We start from the raw sequence: 19,422 nt of genomic DNA, 5'->3' as shown, positions 1-19,422 counted from the left end.
CATATGATAATCAATTGACCTTCCTTTCCTCAGTGATCTGCAGTACTACTGATGTCGTAAATCAAGTGTCCATATATATGAATGTTTCTGGGTTATTTTCCTCTTCCACTTGTCAATGTTTTTATCCTTGTGTCCATATCATACTGTCTTGATTACTATAGCTTTGTAGTAAGTCTTGATATTTGGCAAGGCAAATCCTTCTTATTTTTCTTTGATAGGAGTATCTTTGCTATTCTAATGATTTTGCTTTTTTACATATATTTCATTTCTTTTTTCCAGTTTTATGGATCTATAATGGTATATAACACTAATTTTAGGGTGTCCAACACAATTTGATACAAATATACTTGTGAAACGATTATCACAGTTAAGTTAGTTAATATCTCCATCACCTCATGTAATTACCTTTTTTTAATACTGAGAACTTTCGAGATTTACTCTCTTAGCAGCTTTTAAGTATATAATACAGTATTGTCAATGACAGTCACCATGCTAATTTTAAAATCCATTTAGCCATTCTATGCCTTTTGGTTGGATAATTTAATTCATTTATATTTAAAGTAATTATTAACACATAAGGGCTTACTAATGCCATCTTAATTGTTTTCTGGTAGTTTTGTGATTCTCTTGTTACTTTCCTTCCTCTCTTGCTGTCTTCCTTTGTGAATTGATGATTTTCCTTAGCAGTATGCTTTCATTTCCCATTTATCTTTTGTATATCTACTGTAACTTTTTGCTTTTTGGTTACTATGGCGTTTACATAAAACTTCTCATATATATAACAGTCTATTTTAAGGTGATAGCTTTGATCACATACAAAAACTGTATCCTTTTACTCCCTTGCCCAGCATTTTACATTTTTGATGTCATAATTTACTTCTTTTTATATTTTTTATCTATTAGCAAATAATTGTAGCTATAGTTATTTTTAATACTTTTGTTTTTTAACCTTTAAACTGGATTTAAAAAAAATAAAAAAAAACTGGATTTAAGTGACTAACATACCACTATTTTACAGTATTAGACTACTCTGAATTTGACTATATACTTGTCTTTATCAGGCCATTGTTTATTTTCATATGTTTTCATGTTACTAGTTAGCACCCTTCCTTTTCAGCTTGAAGAACTCCTTTCAGCATTTCTTGTAAGACAGCTTTAGTGGTGATAAACTCCTTCATCTATTGTTTGGGAAAGTCTTTATCTCTCCTTCATTTCTGAAGGACAACTTTATCATATAAGGTATACTTGACTGGTAGTTTTTTTTTCTTTCATCACTTTGAACATATCCCACTCTCTCCTGACCTACAAGGATTCTGCTAAGAAATCTGCAGATAGCATTATGGGGGTTCCCTTGTATGTAAGGATTTTTCTCTTTTTTAATTTTTAATTTTAAAATTTTCTCTTCGTGTTTAGACAATTTTATTATAATGTGTCTTGGAGAATATAGTTTTGGATTGAAATTGGGGGGGGGCTATGATCTTCATGTCCTTGGATATTCAAATCTTCCCCCCCTTCCCACACCAATTGTGGAAGTTCTCAGTCATTATTTCTTTAAATAAGATTTCTGTTCCTTTTGCCCTCACTTTTCCTTCTAGGAGCCCAATAATGTGTGGGTTTTGCATCGTAATGGTATCTTACAGTCTTTGTAGGCTTTCACAACTCTTTTCATTAAATAATTTCCAATGACCTGTCTTCTACTTCATAGATTCTTTGCTTGCTCCAGTCTGCTATTTATGCTCTGTATTACACTTTTCATTTCAGTCATTGTATTCTCCCATCCTGGAATTGATTTTCATGATTTCTATCTCTGTGTTAAATTTCTCATTTCTTCATGTATTGTTTTCCTTATTTTATTGAATCATCTTTCTGTGTTTTCTTGTAGCTAACTAAGCTTCCTTCAACCATTTTGCATTATTTATCAAATAAATCTCAGATCTCCAATTCCTTGGAGTTGGTTATGAGAAAACTGTATTCCTCTGGTGGTGCCATGTTTTCTTGATTTTTCATGTTCCTCAAATTTTGTATTACTGTCTTTGTATTTGAGAAAGCAGTCATCTCCTCATCTTTATTGACTGGCTTTTGGAGAGAAATACCTTCTGTAAGCCTTGCCAGAAATTCTGAGGTTTTCTCAGAACATTTTTGTGAATATACCTGCTCCACACTTCCTGTTCTCTTTTTGGTGGGAATTTTTAAGATTATATATCTTTTCCTGATCCTGCAAGCCAGGCCAAGTTCTGACAGCCTCTCTTTTGCTAGCTTTTCCTAGGGCATTGCTGAATGCTCAAGGTTTTATGCTTTCTCCCAATTCCACAGAGTCAGTCTGGTTTTCTGTGAATGCTCACTAACTTTCTGCAGAAAAAAAAAGACTTGCTCTTTACACCATCTGGGGTGCACAAAAGGAGCTAGCCACAGATGTAGGTGTATGTGGGTGAGGTGTGTGACATGTTGAAGTGCCCTTGGGCCAACTGGGGGGATCTGTAGGTGAGGAGACCCCAGTGGCTCACTAGCAGGCTTCCTGATAAGTTTGCAAAGTAGGATCTGTGTCTTTCTGATGCCATCTGAGAGCCCTGGTCACTGTTTTCTCAGCCATTCCCTATCCTCCTCCTCCCCCACCCTCAATGTACAGCATACCTCTCTATATTCTGGATGGAGTGAGAAAGAAGTGGGTTTTCTTGGCTGACTCCAGTGCAACTGGATAGCTGGGCATCTACTCCTATGCTCTCAATTTCCCCTGTGGGAGAAATCTCAGGCTGAGAACATCTCTCTTGGCAGTAAGCTATGCCACCTTGGGGGAAGGGTAACATAGGTACACTGAAATTGTTCCTCTCACCCTCTTCAATACATCCAATTTTGGATTTTCTTTTTCTCCAAGAATGTGCTAGAACTTCTCCAGTGGACTTCTGGACTTCCACAAAAGCCCTCTTATCTATGGGTGATTGTCTAAATTGGTGTTCTTTGAGGGAAGATGGTAGAAAGCTTTTATACCACCATGTTGATGTCAGTCCACATATCTTCACAGATATGCAGCCTAGATGGTCTCTGTGTCTCTCAGCTGGACACTGACACATCTTTGTCCCCTTATCTCTTACATACATTTTAGAATCAGCCAAGTTCCTAAAAAATCCTGTTTGGGTTTTGTTTGGAATTTCATTCCAAGCCCAGACCAATTTGGAAAGAAATAACATTTTTAGGATATTGTCCTCTAGTCATTAACATATTTGTTCTTTTCATTTATTTGGGTCTTATTTTTAGATAAAGTTTTAAAACATTTTCTATAAAAGCTTTAAAAAGTGGACCTTGGAATGGAGAAAAAAAATAAGTGGGAAATATCAGAAAAGGAGACAGAACATGAAAGACTCCTAACTCTGGGAAATGAACTAGGGGTGGTGGAAGGGGAGGTGGGCGGGGGGTGGGGGTGACTGGGTGATGGGCACTGAGGTGGGCACTTGACGGGATGAGCACTGGGTGTTATTCTATATGTTGACAAATTGAACACCAATAAAAAATAAATTTATTAAAAAAATAAAATAAAAAGTGGACCCTTGAATTAGGCCTGGAGTAAAACAGTGGGCAATTATTGGCATCTGTGTACCTAACATAGAATGATGTCATTTCAGGCATTTCTCAGGATTTAGGGAAGTCAGTACAAGGATCAAAAGATTGAGAAATTTAACTTGTCCTCCAGGATGTTTTTATGTACACATGCAATATTTGTAAGAAAAAATATTATAGAGATTACCTGATAATGGACACTCACCCCAGTCTTAATGTAAATAGGAGAAAATATCCAGCCAAGAACACAGAGCAGAAATGGAACCTGAATCCAAGAAGAATTACATTAGGGTCCCATCTAGGCCATGCTCTTAAATGAGATGCAATCTCAGTGACTATCTGTTTTAAGACTAACAGATCAATACTGGGGAACCTTACAAACAACAGCCCAAGTGCACACCTTTCAGTGAAACAAACTACTTACAGGCATTGGATCTTTGCTTATGAAAGAGTGCATTCTCAATTTTGAGGGGTTAACTGAGCCAGTTTTCAGAGAATTTATTTTTAATTTGTTTGCCTATTTCCAAATTGGAGTAAAGGTGGGTTATATATAAAAGATAGTTTAAAAAAGTCAGAAACCATTCAGAGAAATAAGGGAGAAGCTTTACCAAAATTTCATGGAAGTTATTGAAATTAAGTAATAAATTTGGCTCTGGCTTTCCTACAAAGAAGGGGTAAGGCAAGCTGTATATATAAAGCCAATGCTAGTAAATTATGAGAGGTATGTTGTGGCAAAAATCAGGGCATCTTGTAGGTTTGAAGTTGACTCTGTTAGAAGTATCCTTTATTTTTGTAGAAAGACAAGACTCAGAAAGTAGGGAGCTTTCTGATTTATCCAGAAAAGTCAGCTGATTTATATGGAGATAAATTAATAAGCCCAATACTTATAAATTCACTTATAATGAACTTACATAGTGAACAAATTCCATGTCCTATAGTAAATATATCCCACAGATTAAATAAATAATCCATTTCATAAGTTTTATAGTTGAAACCTGGTATTCTTAGGAGGTCAATTCGGAGTTTTGTTATAATTAGTTAAATATCTTGAAGAGCTCAGTTGATCCCATTTTCAATACATACTGCAAATATATACATATATACATATATATATACACACACGCATACGTGTACATATAGACACATATATGTATATATATATCTGTGTCTACACGAACACACATATAATTATATATATCTGTATGTATACCTAAGCACAAATGTCTATGTGAACGTATATTTAAATGTTAACATGATCTTTTCTCTTTTCCCTACCTGATTAGTCTCCTAAGAGTTCTTTGTTCACTGCATTTGTATGGCCCTTAAAATGTAAACATTCTCTGTTTCTTCATTAACTTCAATAACTAAGAACAATGAAAACTGACACCATCTTTTTGAGAAATCAAAGACTTGCTTCCTTTCTTCCATGACTTCTTCAGAAGTCTTCAGTATTGACTGGAGGTTGGAAGCAGTTTTTTTTTAAAAGATTTTATTTATTTATTTATCCATAGAGACACAGAGAGAGAGAGACAGACAGAGGCACAGGCAGAGGGAGAAGCAGGCTCCATGCAGGGAGCCCGACGTGGGACTCGATGCAGGGTCCCCAGGATCAAACCCCGGGCTGCAGGCGGCGCTAAACCGCTGCGCCACCGGGGCTGCCCTGGAAGCAGGTTTTTTTTTGTTTGTTTGTTTTGTTTTGTTTTGTTTTTTAAGGGTTTATTTATTTTTTCACCAGAGACACAAAGAGAGAGGCAGAAACATAGACAGAGGAAGAAGCTCCCATGGGGAGCCAGATGCAGGACTTGATCCCAGGATTACAAACTGAGCCAAAGGCAGATGCTCAACCACTGTTTTTATGTGTGTGAGTTTTATTGGGACAATGGGTAGAGAGGGAGGTTGGTGGCTGTATGAGGTATTACTTACGTTCTACTCAAAGGCCGCAACTGCAATCCCTGACATTGCTCCTATTCCAGCCAGGCCCATAAAGTGGCCGTTGCCAATATTTGAGGCAAAAAGAGAGGCACCTATCTGAAAACCAAAAGGTGATCACCTATCAGAACTCTCAGACCAACTCCAAGAAATCATTTTCACAAATGTAAACTCAAACTGATTTTCACATTTTCTCAAAAAGGATTATTCCCTGGGCAGAATTCCCATTTGTGTTTCTTTTTTGTTTTATTTAAAAAAATATTTTATTTATTTATTTATTCACGAGAGACACACAGAAAGAGACAGAGACACAGGCAGAGGGAGAAGCAGGCTCCTCTCAGGGAGTCTGATGCAGGACTCAATCTCCAGACCCGGGATCACGACCTGAACAGAAGGAAGATGCTCAACCACTGAGCCACCCAGGAGTCCCCTCATTTGTGTTTCTGCTACCCAAACCCTAACCATAAGTTACAAGCTCAGTGAGGAGGGAGAAAGTCAAAAGAGCAGGATGGCTGTTCTTATGGGGCCACCCTTCACCTGCCCCACTGACTTCCTTGCCATCCCTACTGCAGAAATATTAGCAGATGGTGATTTCACCATTGTTCCAAATAATTTAAAAATATCAACAATTTAACTGATTAGGTATAAGACATTGGTTAAAATACTAAGGTACATGAATATGCTGAAATACAATGTAGAATGCAGAAAGAATAAAGGAGCTTTTCATTAAACAATACGGTAGGCAGTATGTATAATCTCATTAAAATTTTATTTGTGCACCTTACACTTGTGCAGATATATGCATGGGAGTGATCCTGGCTACACACACACACACACACACACACACACACACACACATATATATATATATATATATACACATACACATATAACAAAATATTTCTGGAATGATAGTTATAGAGATGGAATGAGGAGAAAATTTCAAGTTCTATACTTAGACTGTAACTTTTGGGTTTTTTACAATCAACATCTGTTACTTTCAGAAGAAAAAATCCTAGAGGTATTTAAATGAGCAAAATCCCTCCTAAACCAATAACAGCTTTTCAGTTGAGTAGAGATAGCCACTCCATTCAAAACCAAAATCCAACTATTATGCTTTTGATATGAGACATATTTAAAACCAAATTATCAAGAGAGGCTGCAAATAACAAACCTCTTTAGGTAGAAACACCAGACACCCCAGCATTAACAATACCAACGTAAGAAAAAGTAGCATTCAAGACCAAAGGCATTAAACAAAGATTTTTTTTATAACTGTAAAAGGTAAAATGCACTAATAAGACATAATAGAAAACATACTGACACCAAATACCTTAACAGTGACAACTGTAAGGCAATAAAAGTCTTAGAAGTGGCACATAGTAAGTACTCAAGTAATACTAGTTATTTCTATTATTAAGAACGTTCACTATATTTACCATAACAGTGAAAAGTTATATACAGTCTAAATTGCCCAACAATATGATGCATAAATGGTGAAATGTCCATATGATATAACACTATGTGATTGTATATAAATATAAAATAAATCCCCCTATTTATGTTTATATAGATGTTGGAAGATACTAGCACATTATTAAATTAAAAGGTAGGTTTAAAAGGCATCCTTCATTAATTCAATAACTACCAATAAATGTTGATTGCCAACTATGTCCAGGCACTTTTCTAGATATTAGGGATATATTAGTGAGTAAAATAGATGAAAATCCCTGCCTTCATGAAGCTAACATTGTTTTGGGGAAAAAAGAATAAACAAAATAAATTAGGAAATTATTTTAAAGATATTTATTTATTTATTTATTTATTTATTTATTTATGAGAGAGAGAGAGAGACAGAGAGAGAGAGAGAAGGTTTGTCTGAGTGCAGGGAGGAGTGAGGGAGAAGGGAGAGAGAGAAGTGAAAAGAATCTCAAGCAGATGCCCCACTAAGCCCAATGCAGGGCTCGATCCTAGGACCCTGAGATCATGATCTAAGCCAAGAATTGGATACTTAACCGACTGAAGTACCCAGGTGCTCCAAGGATTATTTTATAGCGTAATAGACAGGGATAAGTACTATAGAGTTAAAAAAAAAAAAGGTGGGAAAGTAGATAGGAAGTACTGGGAAATTGAGTGGTCAGAGTAGACTCTAAGAGAAGAACTGAGGAAGACCAGAAGAAGTGGAGGGGCAAGCCAAGGAGATTCTGGGGAGAATGCTCCATCTGGATAGAGCAGCAGGGGCAAAGGCCCTGAGGCAGAAGCACTGCTGGGTTTTCAAGGACACTGGATAGAGCTGGGGACAGGCATCCTGAGAGGCAAAGTCAGAGAGGTAATAAGATGCAGATTCGCTGTGCCCTAATATGCACCATCGTAAGAAGTGGAGCTTTCATTCTGGGTGACATGGGAGCCCCCCGAGGGCTCTAAGCAGAAAAGTGACATGGTTTGGCTTGTGTTTTAATAGGCTCCCTTTAGCTGCTCTGCTGAGATTGGATATAGAAGAGCCAGGGTAGGGATCCCTGGATGGTGCAGTGGTTTAGCACCTGCCTTTGGCCCAGGGCGTGATCCTGGAGACCCGGGATCAAGTCCCACGTCGGGCTCCCTGCATGGAGCCTGCTTCTCCCTCTGCCTGTGTCTCTGCCTCTCTCTCTCTCTCTGTGTCTATCATGAATAAATAAATAAAATCTTAAGAAAAAAAAAAGAAGAGCCAAGGTAGAAAGAGGGAGCCCAAGAGGCTGTTATAATTAATCCAGGTGAGAGATATAAGAACAGCCCAAACCTAGAGGCAGAGTTGATGGGAAGTGGTCAGATTTGAAATATATTCTTTAGATTGAGTCACAGGACTTCCTGATGGATAGGATGTTGGGTATAAGAGAGACTAAAGTGTCTAACTAGACTCCATGTTTGTTCAGCCAGAACAACTAGAAGGTTGGGCTTGCTATTCAGGAGATAGGGAAGATGGTGGGAGGAGTAGATTTAGGGAGGAAGGTCCAGAGCTCCCTCTGGGGCTTGTTCACTTTGAGATCCCTGATAGACCTATCAAGTGCAGGTGTTGAATAGTGCCGGTGTCACAAGTGAGTCTGGGAGTTCACGGGAGAGAACTGAAATTTGTTAGCATGTAACTGGTATTCAATGCCATGAGCTAGGTGAGTTGCCACGTGTGTGAGTCTAATTGGAGAGAGCTGGCCAGGCGCAAGCCCTAGGGACCTCCAGTGTTAAGCAAGGGATATGGAAGAGAGCCAGTTAGGAAGACTGCCCATGAGCAGCTGGGGAGGCAACTGGAAAGGAGGGGAGCAAGGTGACAAAACAGGAAGGGAGGGAGGACTGAGCATTTCAGAGATTCACTACGGCCAAGCCAGCTGGCCACAAGAATAGGCCATGTACAAATAAAGAAAAAAGGAAAAAAAAAGGAAAGAAAGAAAAGAATAACTTATGTGGAAGGCCCTTGACAAGAGCAACTGGTATCCATCAGATATCTGCTAATTGAATAAAAATATTAACAAAATCAGAGTGGCAAAAATCATTCTTTTACTACAATTTCCTTTAATAATACTGTAATATATTTTGTTCATTAGGCAACAATCCAAACAATGAAAAGAGAAGTCACAGCAAAGAAATTAATAAATCATAACATACATAAACATTGGGAGGCCGTCTCCTGAAAACCATTACAAGTGTCAGTTGTGTAACTGACACAAAATAACATGGGAAGCAGGTTGCCATTTTTCTGGGTACGTAAAACATGACCACAAGGCCTAAGAGTCTCAGGCAAAAGACTGGGTGTCTCACAGCCCAGGAAGAGATTGTGTTGTTAGAATCAGCCGCAGAAAAATAAACTAAGGGAGAGGCACGTTGCAAATATTTCTTTGCAGCATTCAATCTCTTTCTAAACCAGGTTTAAAAAAAAAAGAAAAGAAAAGAAAAGAAAAAAGAAAAGAAAAGAAAGAAAGAAAGAAAGAAAGAAAGAAAGAAAGAAAGAAAGAAAGATTCTAGTATAACTCAGAGAGTTAACATCAGGAAACCACTTTTCCCCAAATCTCCCAGCTAAGAGGCAAAGCCATTTCTGCTAGGTTGTTGGATCCATCAGAGTTAATAAGTGTACTTTCCTCATCCCTTTGAATAAAGGTGCTTTCTCCTCGTGAGACAAGACTTCTCTTTTTGAAGTGTTACCCCAGTGTGAAAGACCAATGTTTGCCATAAGACTGATTAATGTTTGAGGGCAAAGAATATTGGTGAATAGGGCCTGCTTCTTACACAATGCTCCAAATGTACCTTATACTCCTATGCAGGAAATACATGCACATTTTAACATAATAAGTTATAAAGCAGCCCTGGCTCAGTCTTGACTTGGGTCCTCAGACCTTGGGCCCTGCTGGTTACCTACATCCTCCTCCTCCTTGAGGCACCCCTACCCACTCCATCATGGGTATAGGGTCATGCACAGCCAGCTGGTTCTCCTGCTGTGGGAGTTTTGAGGCACTTCTCTTGGATGAAATCATTCTGAATAAGAATACATTATTTAATACATGAAAGACAAAAAATGTTTCCAGCATCATGCTGTTCCACACTGCTAAGCCTTGGCATATTCTCTTCCCTCTGCCTGGAACACCCTTATACTCTACCTGCCAAACACCCATTCCACCTCCAAATCCTGCTTGAACAACCCTGTCTCTGTAAGACCTTTCCAGTCTTGCACCACCTTCACCCAGCAAGCCTGAGTTTACCTATCATCTGTACCTGGCCCGTGTACCTCCCGCCAGACTCACTGGACTGCATCATTAATGCTATAATTTGCTGGATACACATCTAACTCCCACTCTAGCTTGTGTGCTTCCAGAGGGTAAAACTGTCTATTTCCAACCTGTATCCTGGAACCCTAGAACAATGCTTTGTACATATGAAACACCTAATAAATGGTTAGTGAATTAAACAGAGTTGAATGGAAACATGTCAGTAAGAAACTACTTCAGAGCTAGGCAAACTCGAACGGAATGATTTTGCAGATTTAGCAACTTCAAATTATTCTGGGTATAAGACTTCTACATTAAAGTAACAGACAAGTTAACATGTGGCCCCCCGAGTGGATTGCCACATGCAAGGCTTACTCACCGGCCACCATCTAGGCTGCGGCCAGCCAGGAAGAAGTCTTCTACTGTCCCACGGCTGCTTGACAGGATAGCCTTAAAAACAAACAAACAAAGGAAAACAAGAAATAAACTGCTCCAAAGATACAGATCTCTCAAACCATCACCTTCACTTATGGGTAAATCTCTTTAGCAGAGATCCCTAAATCCATCCTCCCCTTCTTTCTTTTTAGGAGTAGAAGCCCCTACCTACTGAGTTACAATGAAGGCTCATGGCTGCCTGGCTGGAGACTACAGTTTCTTTCAGCTCTGATTGCATGGACATTTCCATTTCTCTACACTCTTGGGAAAATAATGTTGCTTTAGTTTTTCCCCAACTAGTTAATCAGTGCCAGAGTCTCCAGCAGATTCTGGGAGATAAGTGAATGTATGGATCAGTTGGGAATGGCAGACCTGAACATGCGCCTAGCATCATCTTCCAGGACAGCAGTCAGTCTGCCGTTACTAAGGTGTCCTTCCAACACATCCAACTCCTATTTCCTCAGGCTCCCAGCTCTGATTCCCCAACCCTGAGGTGAATGAAAGACAATCCTGCAGATTGCCTAGATTGCCTGGGACCAGAAGGACCTAAGGATGACAGCTGGTTGACAGAACTGTTTCTGTCATCTAAGGTATCTGCATTATAATGGGGTCCCTCCCATCATAAAGCCCTAAGCCAAAGAAACAATTCTCCAGATAAGATTTAAATTAGGCTCACTTCATCTATTCACTAAATTTATCTAGGGCCTGCTATGTGCAGAGCTGAGCTTTTCTAGGAAGGTATCAGCAGTAAAACTTTTAAAAGGAATTTACAAAATGTCCTCAGATGAATAAAAGCATCCTCTCTTTATGGAAAGAGAGGATCAGACAGTAAGAAGAGGAGATCCTGGAAAGAAGGTGGCTTAAGCGCCTGTCCCTGCCTCTTCCTTCCTCCCTGCTGTCTTTCTGGAATAATAACACAACCACAGCAGCCAGGTTGGTGGGGAAGAAGATACATCCAACACTTTCTCAAAGATCTCTGGGCTCAGACTGATAAAAGAGAAAACAAACCAAAAAAAGTGTAAGTTTTTCCCCCTTTACCATCCTGTAAGAGCCAAGGCACCAGTTCTCTGGGGGGCTCGGCAGACAGGAATTGATGAATGTTTTCAGAAAGGAGTCCCATCTGTGCGAATGTGGGCAATTGGTTCAGTGAGAAAAGGGTGGTTTAATAACTGGAAAAAAATAAAGCTAGACTCATCCATCACATCATATATAAAAATAAATTTCAGATGTTCTAGAGATTTAAATATGAAAGAACTATAATGTATTAGAAGAAAATTTAGGATAATATTTGTATGACCTTGGAATGGGAGAAAACTTTCCCAACCAAAGCAGGAAATCTAGAAGATACAAAGGAAAAGAGGGATAGCTGACTTCTTCAAAGTTAACAAAAACTCAAATGACAGAAAGACACCATTAACAGTTCAGACCAGTGATTCTCAACCAGAGGTGATTTTTGCCCCATCTACCCAGGGGATGTTGGCAACGTGTGGAAACACTTTGGGTTGTGAATGGGTAAGGGTTGAGGGTACTTCCAAGCATCCTATAACACACAGGACAGACGACCACAGTGAATTATCTGGTTCCAAATATCAGTACATACTGGTCTGGACAAATGATAGCTTGGGGAAAACATATGAGCAAGTCAAATGACAAAGAAGTTGATAAAAGCAAAGTCAAATAACCCAAATACAAAATGGCAAACTGGCAACTCACAGAAGAAGAAAATCCATGGACAATAAACTCATAAATAGATGCTCAACCTCATCAGGAGTCTAGGAAGTGCAAATCAAAGCTACAATGACAACCACTATTCATCCATCAGGCTGGCCACACACACACACACACACACACACACACACGCACAAGCAGTAACAACCAAGTCTTGGGGGGAAAAAAGCATAATCATATACTGCTTGTGAAAAAAGTAAAAGTAAATCTCAACAAGCTTTGGAGGTAGGCTTGAGTAATATCTACTAAAATTTCAAGTAAACATATACTTCTGACCCAGCAGTTCTAATTTTGGGAATCCATGCTACACAGATTAAAAGTACCAACATATCAAAAACACTTGGCAACAATCAGTGTCAGTAGGGAAGAGTTGAATACTAGGCAGCTAATGAAAACATAAGCTGAATTTCTATCTACTGACCTATAAGACTCTCTCCATATATAGTAAGTGGGGAAAAAGTGAGCTGCAGAGTAATGTGTACGATATGATCACATCTGCCATAAAGACCAGAGACAAAAACTCATTATGTATCAGCATGTTTGCATAAGCAATGAGAAAGGGGAGGAAGGATATGCCACCCATGGTTACCTTATTCCTTATTTATGCATCTTTTACTTCTTACAATGAGCATGTAATATTTTCCTAATTAAAAATGATGTTTTTCAAAAAGAACAAATGGAAAGATAATAATATAAAAAAGGAGAAAGATTGAAGTGTTCTAGATAGCTGGGCACATCTTATGGCTCCCAGATGAACAGAAAGTATAGCAGGTTTCTTTTGGAAATGACCAGATGGCTTACTAGTCCTCTGACCTTGGCCAGACATAGGCCCCAACAAAGCCTGGAAGAAAGCTGGGTGGGGGCTTCCTAATTCAATAAAAGCACTAGGGGAAGGATCCCAAAGCAAGTACTCATTACTCAGAGCCCCTGTATCTATCGGCCACTTGAAGGATGTTTCTCATAATTGAGGCCAATCTTTAAAGAACCTTCAGTTTGAATTATCTGGAAAAATACCCCCAAATTTCTCCTTTATGTATGGCATAAAGGCCCTATATTTTCTCTTCTGGTACAAAATTCTCTTAACAGGATGGAGACCATGTCTTCATTGCTCTGTCTGCTTACTAGCAGCATAATGACTTACTGTAAGCCCTCAAAAACAGTGTCCAATGATCGCACTTTGAAAGGCCAGACTCTGCACAGTAAGATCCTGTTCACGAGCTGGTGAAATGTCCCAAAGTAAAGGTCACACACATAGGCATGAAAGCTTCAGCTGGGTGGGGGTCACCCAGAACGGGAACTTTCCCCCTGGTTAGTGAATGGTGGCAGTCACAGCCACTCCTGCTTGGTGGAGCGGGCCAGGCAGAGGCTTCTGACCATTAACAGCCTACCCGAGGGGTGATACCATGACACCGGCCAAAGCTTTCGTATCCATCTGGTCTTTCACTGGAACACAGGCAGGCTCCTCCTAGGCAGGGAGGAGGGCCTGTCTCTGGGTAGTACGGTGAAAAGACATGAGTGCTTACATGCCAAGTTCTAGTGGGCAGATGGCAGTAAAGGAGACATGGTCTCCAACCTCTTAAGAAGAGACAAAAAATACAAACTTTTCATTCAAATTTGAAGGGAATGCTTAGAGTCCCAAGTTGCATGTGACCTTTGGGATTTTGCTAATGAGGCAAAGGGGTTAATTAACCTCATGAGTCAGATTAGACAGCTCCAGGTTTGAAACTGAACCCAATGGGCAGCCCGGGTGGCTCAGTGGTTTAGCACCGCCTTCAGCCCAGGGACTGATCCTGGAGACCCGGGATCGAGTCCTGCGTTGGGCTCCCTTGCATGGAGCCTGCTTCTCCCTCTGCCTGTGTCTCTCTGCCTCTCTCTCTCTCTCTGTGTCTCTCATGAACGAATAAATAAAATCTTTTTTTTAAAAAAAAACTGAACCCAATCATTCATTCCCTGGTTGCTACTGAACCTCTTTGAACCTTAGAGTCTTCAACTGTGAAACTGGAGGGAATGACAGCATGTTATCCACAGCACGGTTGGGAGGATGTGATGGACTTAAAGCACTCAGGATGGACCTGGTGCTTAAGGGCCTCATCAGCACTAGTTGTCATCATCACCCCACCGTCATCATGATGATCCTAACAACGACTGCTTACCAAACACCGCTTAGGTCCCAAGCAGGTGCAGGGGGATGGGGGTCTGCTTGTTTATTTGGGGGAGGGTGGTAAGGAAACGTGGGGTTAGTCAAGGATGGCTCCATTACTGGGGACCTGCATTTATTATTTACTTTTGGCTGGAAGGTGGGGAGTAACTAAGCAGAGGGAGGGTGGAGATGTCTCTGCCGAGGGCTGTGCCTAGGCGGGAGGCAGGGATGAGAGGGTCCTGGGTTGGGGCAGGACCTGAGGTGGGGGCCAGGTGACTGATCTTTCACAGGTGATGTGAGCATTTTAAAATCTGGGCCAAGCATTACTCTCCTTTATTGTCTCTGCAAAAGGTGTTTTTCTGCTAAACTGTCTTTTTAGGGGGCACCTGGGTGGGTCAGTGGTTGAGTGTCTGCCTTCTGTCCAGGGCGTGATGCCAGGGTCCTGGGATCAGTCCTGCATTAGGATCACTGCGGGGAGTCTGTTTCTCCCTCTGCCTGTGTCTCTGCCTCTTTCTCTATGTCTCTCAGGAATAAATAAATAAAATCTTAAAAAAAATAAAGTGTCTTTTTAGAAATTTTGGTTAATAATACTAATAACTCCAAAAATGATGATAACAATAATAGTAGCTAGCATAATAGTACTTGCTGGGTACCAGACCTCCTTCTATGCACTTTGCACTTGTTAACCGATTTGATTCCCACAATAAGGAAATTGAATTTATGACCACGAGGAGGGGGAGGCTTGTTCCTACCAGTAACCAGCCAGAGTTCTATGATCACAGCTTCTGGAACAGAATTATATATTCCTAGTTTAAGTTCAGTGCTATCCAAAAGAAATATACTATGAATCACAGATGGTATTTTATTTTTTCCAGCTTTATTGAGGTATGATTGACACAAATTGTATAGCTAATGTTTTGCATACTTGAAATTTGCTAACAGAGATCTCAAGGGTTCTTACCATACACACACACAAGATGGTAATGATGTGAGGTGATTAATATGTTCATTAGATCATGGTAATTATTTCAAATATAGAGATTTATCAAAATCACCTACACCTTAAATATATACGATTTTTGTCAATCATACCTCAATAAAGCTGGAAAAAAATAAAATACCGTCTGTGATTCATAGTATATTTCTTTTGGATAGCATTGAACTTTTAAAAAAGATTTTATTTATTCATAAAAGATAGATAGAGAGAGAGAGAGAGAGAGAGAGGCAGAGAGAGAAGCAGTCTCCATGGAGGAAGCCCGATATGGGACTCGATCCCAGAACCCTGGGATCACGCCCTGAGCCAAAGGCAAACGCTCAACCACTGAGCCACCCAGGTGTCCTGGATAGCATTAAACTTAAGCTAGGACTATACACTAGGTCTCTAGAATTTATTCATCTTATAACTGAATGTTTGTACCCTTTGATCAATATCTCCCCTTTCCCTTCAGGCCTGCCTAGGTTCTGGTAATCTGGTAATAAGCCATTCTATTCTACTTTCTGTTACTATGAATTTGACTTCTTTTTTTTTTTTTTTTTTTTTTTTTTTAGATTTCAGATATAAATGAGATCATAACATGTCTTTCTGTACCTGGTTTATTTCACTTAGCATAATGTCCTTCATTTTTTAAATTATTATTTTTTATTATTTATTCATGAGAGATACAGAGAGAGAGACAAAGACACAGGCAGAGGGAGAAGCAGGCTCCCTGTGGGAGCCCAATGAGGGACTCAATCCCAGGACCCTGGGATCACTCCCCGAGCTGAAGGCAGACGCTCAACTACTGAGCCACTCAGGCATCCCAATGTTCTCCAGGTTCCAGGTTTATCCATGTTGTTGGAAATGGCAGGGTTTCTTCTTTTGTAAGGTGGAATAATATTCCATTGTGTACATATATACCATATTTTCTTTACCCATGCATCTCTTCATGGACACTTAGGTTGCTTCCATATCTTGGCTACTGCATAATGCTGCAATGAACATGGGAGTGCACATATCTCTTTGAGATACTGACTTTATTTCCTTTGGATATATACCCAGAAGTGGGATTGCTGGATCATGTAATAGTTCTATTTTTAATGTTTTGAAAAACCTCTATGCTGTTTTCCACAGAGGCTGTGCCAATTTACATTCTTACCAGTAGTGTTTTCTCTTTTCTCCACATCCTAGCTAATACTTATTATCTCCTGTATTTTTGATAATACCCATCCTATCAGGTTTGAAGTGATATCTCATCATGGTTTTTTGTTTTTTTTTTTGAGTTTGGCAATTTTTTTACTTCTTTTTTTTTTTAAATTTTTTATTGGTGTTCAATTTACTAACATACAGAATAACCCCCAGTGCCCGTCACCCATTCACTCCCACCCCCTGCCCTCCTCCCCTTCTACCACCCCTAGTTCGTTTCCCAGAGTTAGCAGTCTTTACGTTCTGTCTCCCTTTCTGATATTTCCCACACATTTCTTCTCCCTTCCCTCATATTCCCTTTCACTATTATTTATATTCCCCAAATGAATGAGAACATATAATGTTTGTCCTTCTCCGACTGACTTACTTCACTCAGCATAATACCCTCCAGTTCCATCCACGTTGAAGCAAATGGTGGGTATTTGTCATTTCTAATAGCTGAGTAATATTCCATTGTATACATAAACCACATCTTCTTTATCCATTCATCATGGTTTTGATTTATATTTCCTTGGTGATTAGTGATGCTGAGCATCTTTTCATGTGCCTGTTGGCCATTTGTACGTCTTCTTTGGAAAAAATCTCTGTTCAGGGCTTTTGCCCAATATTTAATTGAGTTATTTGTTTTTGTGATATTGAGTTGGATGAGTTCCTTATATCTTTTGGATATTAACCCCTTATCAGATATAGGAATATCTTTGGCAATACTGAGGGTTTAGTTCCAGACCACTCCAATAAAGTGAAAATTGCAATGAAGCAAATCCAGTGAACTCTTTGGTTTCCTAGTGCATATGAAAGTTATGTTTGCAGCATACTGTAGTCTTTTAAGTGTGCAATAGCATTACATCTAAAAAATGCACATAACTAATCAAAACTACTTTATTGTTAAATAATGCTAACCATCATCTGAGTTTTTAATGAGTCTTAATTACTAATCACACATCACCATAACAAATATAATAATGAAAATTTTTAAATATTGTGAGAATTACCAAAATGTGGTACTGGTACAGGAAGTGTGCAAATACTGTTGGAAAAATGATGTTGATAGAATTGTTCAACTCAGAATTGCCACAAACCTTCAATTTGCAAAAAATGCAGTATCTATGATGAAGTGCAATAAAGTGGAGCACAAAAACGTGAGGTTTTCCTGTATATGATTTGCAAATATTTCCTACCATTCTGTAAGTTGCTTTTTCATTTTGTTGTTTCCTTTGCTATTTATCCCAGATATAATTTTAAATTTTCCAGTTGCCACATTAAAAACAGTAAAGGAAACAGGGGAAACTAACTTAAATAATATATTTTGCTTAATGCATTATGTCCAAAATATTACCTTTTAAAAATATAATCAATGTCGAAATTGTTGAAATATTATATATTCTTTTTCCTACATTAAGTCTTCAACATCTGATATATATTTTACACTTACAGCACATCTCAGTTCACACACTAACTTTTCACCAGAAGTACTTGATCTGTATTTAGATTTAAAATTTACAGTTGAAAAAGTAGATTCACATACCAAGTTGTTCTAAACCTACTTAAAAGTTTTGCAGTAACTGAATTAAGTACCAAAAGTTCATTTTGCTTTAAATTAATGACAAAACTGGCTTATCTTTTTAGAAGAATTTGACTTGGAAGCAAAAGGATATCATTTTCAAAATTATATCTGTCCAAGTTAAGTAAGTCACTAACTCTGTTGTCAACTCACTATTATTAATGTTGCATTCAAACAGGCATTAATATAGCTTGAAAAACATTTAAACTGATGGATAGCACAAAGCATTCTTCAATTTTTTTTGTAGTTTTTGCTGCCAGTTACACACCACAGCCAGTTTACAATTAAAATCTTTGATATATTGAGTCATGTTAGGAGAATGCATAGGATCATTATTTTTTTTTAAAAGATTTATTTATTTTAGAGGGGAGAGGCAGACAGAGAGGGAAAGAGAGAACCTCAAGCAGACTCCCTGCTGAGCACAGAGCCTGACATGGGCCTCCATCTCATGAGAGCATGACCTGAGCCAAAGCCAAGAGTTGGATGCTTAACCAACTGAGCAACCCAGGAGCCCCAAGATCATTATTATTGATTTGTATCATAAAGTTCCAATGCAACATAAATTTTAATATTTGGTTAGCTAGGTTACAAATAAGCTTTTCCTGTCTTTGACTATTCAAATTTAGCTAATTCATATACTGTACATACTAATGAAAAGTACAGACTGCCGTTTTTTGGTCTTTGATTACTGAATATGGAATATAAACATTCCTTTTAAGAAAATCTTGAATTACAGTTGACATTACAGTAATTCTTGTAAAATTTCCAAGACTCAACCGATGAGCATTGGCAAAAGCACATCATTAAATTTATTGCTTTCTTTTTCCTTCAACAGTTGTATAAAATGATTATTTATATTATTTGCACATATAAATTGGATGATTTTAACAACTGTATCATGGAGTGGAATAAAGCAATAAAATAAACATCTGTCTCTTATTTAAAAATCCCATTAAATCTGGAGTTTTGACCTAACTAACAGAGCTGGAGCACTGTCTATTATATTAACTTTTTTTTTTCATATTTAGCTAAAATTCTTTGATAAATATAAAAAGTTAAAAATATCTATGTCTCAAGTTTGATCTTTTGGGTCATGAATTGGCAACATTTCTTATAGGTTTGATATCTTTTGAGACAAAATGTGTTCAAAATATTAATTGAGGGGTGA

The 19,422-nt window shown here is 38.6% G+C and overlaps 1 pseudogene; it reads right to left on the bottom strand.

The window, feature by feature from the left end:
* LOC144299439 (sodium/glucose cotransporter 1-like) overlaps positions 1-19,422 on the bottom strand; it is an 88,790-nt pseudogene that overhangs the window by 45,822 nt on the left and 23,546 nt on the right.

This window comes from Canis aureus, chromosome 27 (genome assembly GCF_053574225.1).
Source record: "Canis aureus isolate CA01 chromosome 27, VMU_Caureus_v.1.0, whole genome shotgun sequence".
NCBI classification, from domain to species: domain Eukaryota; kingdom Metazoa; phylum Chordata; class Mammalia; order Carnivora; family Canidae; genus Canis; species Canis aureus.
Note: the sequence above shows the minus strand (reverse complement) of the source record. Positions and strands in the feature narration are given on the sequence as shown.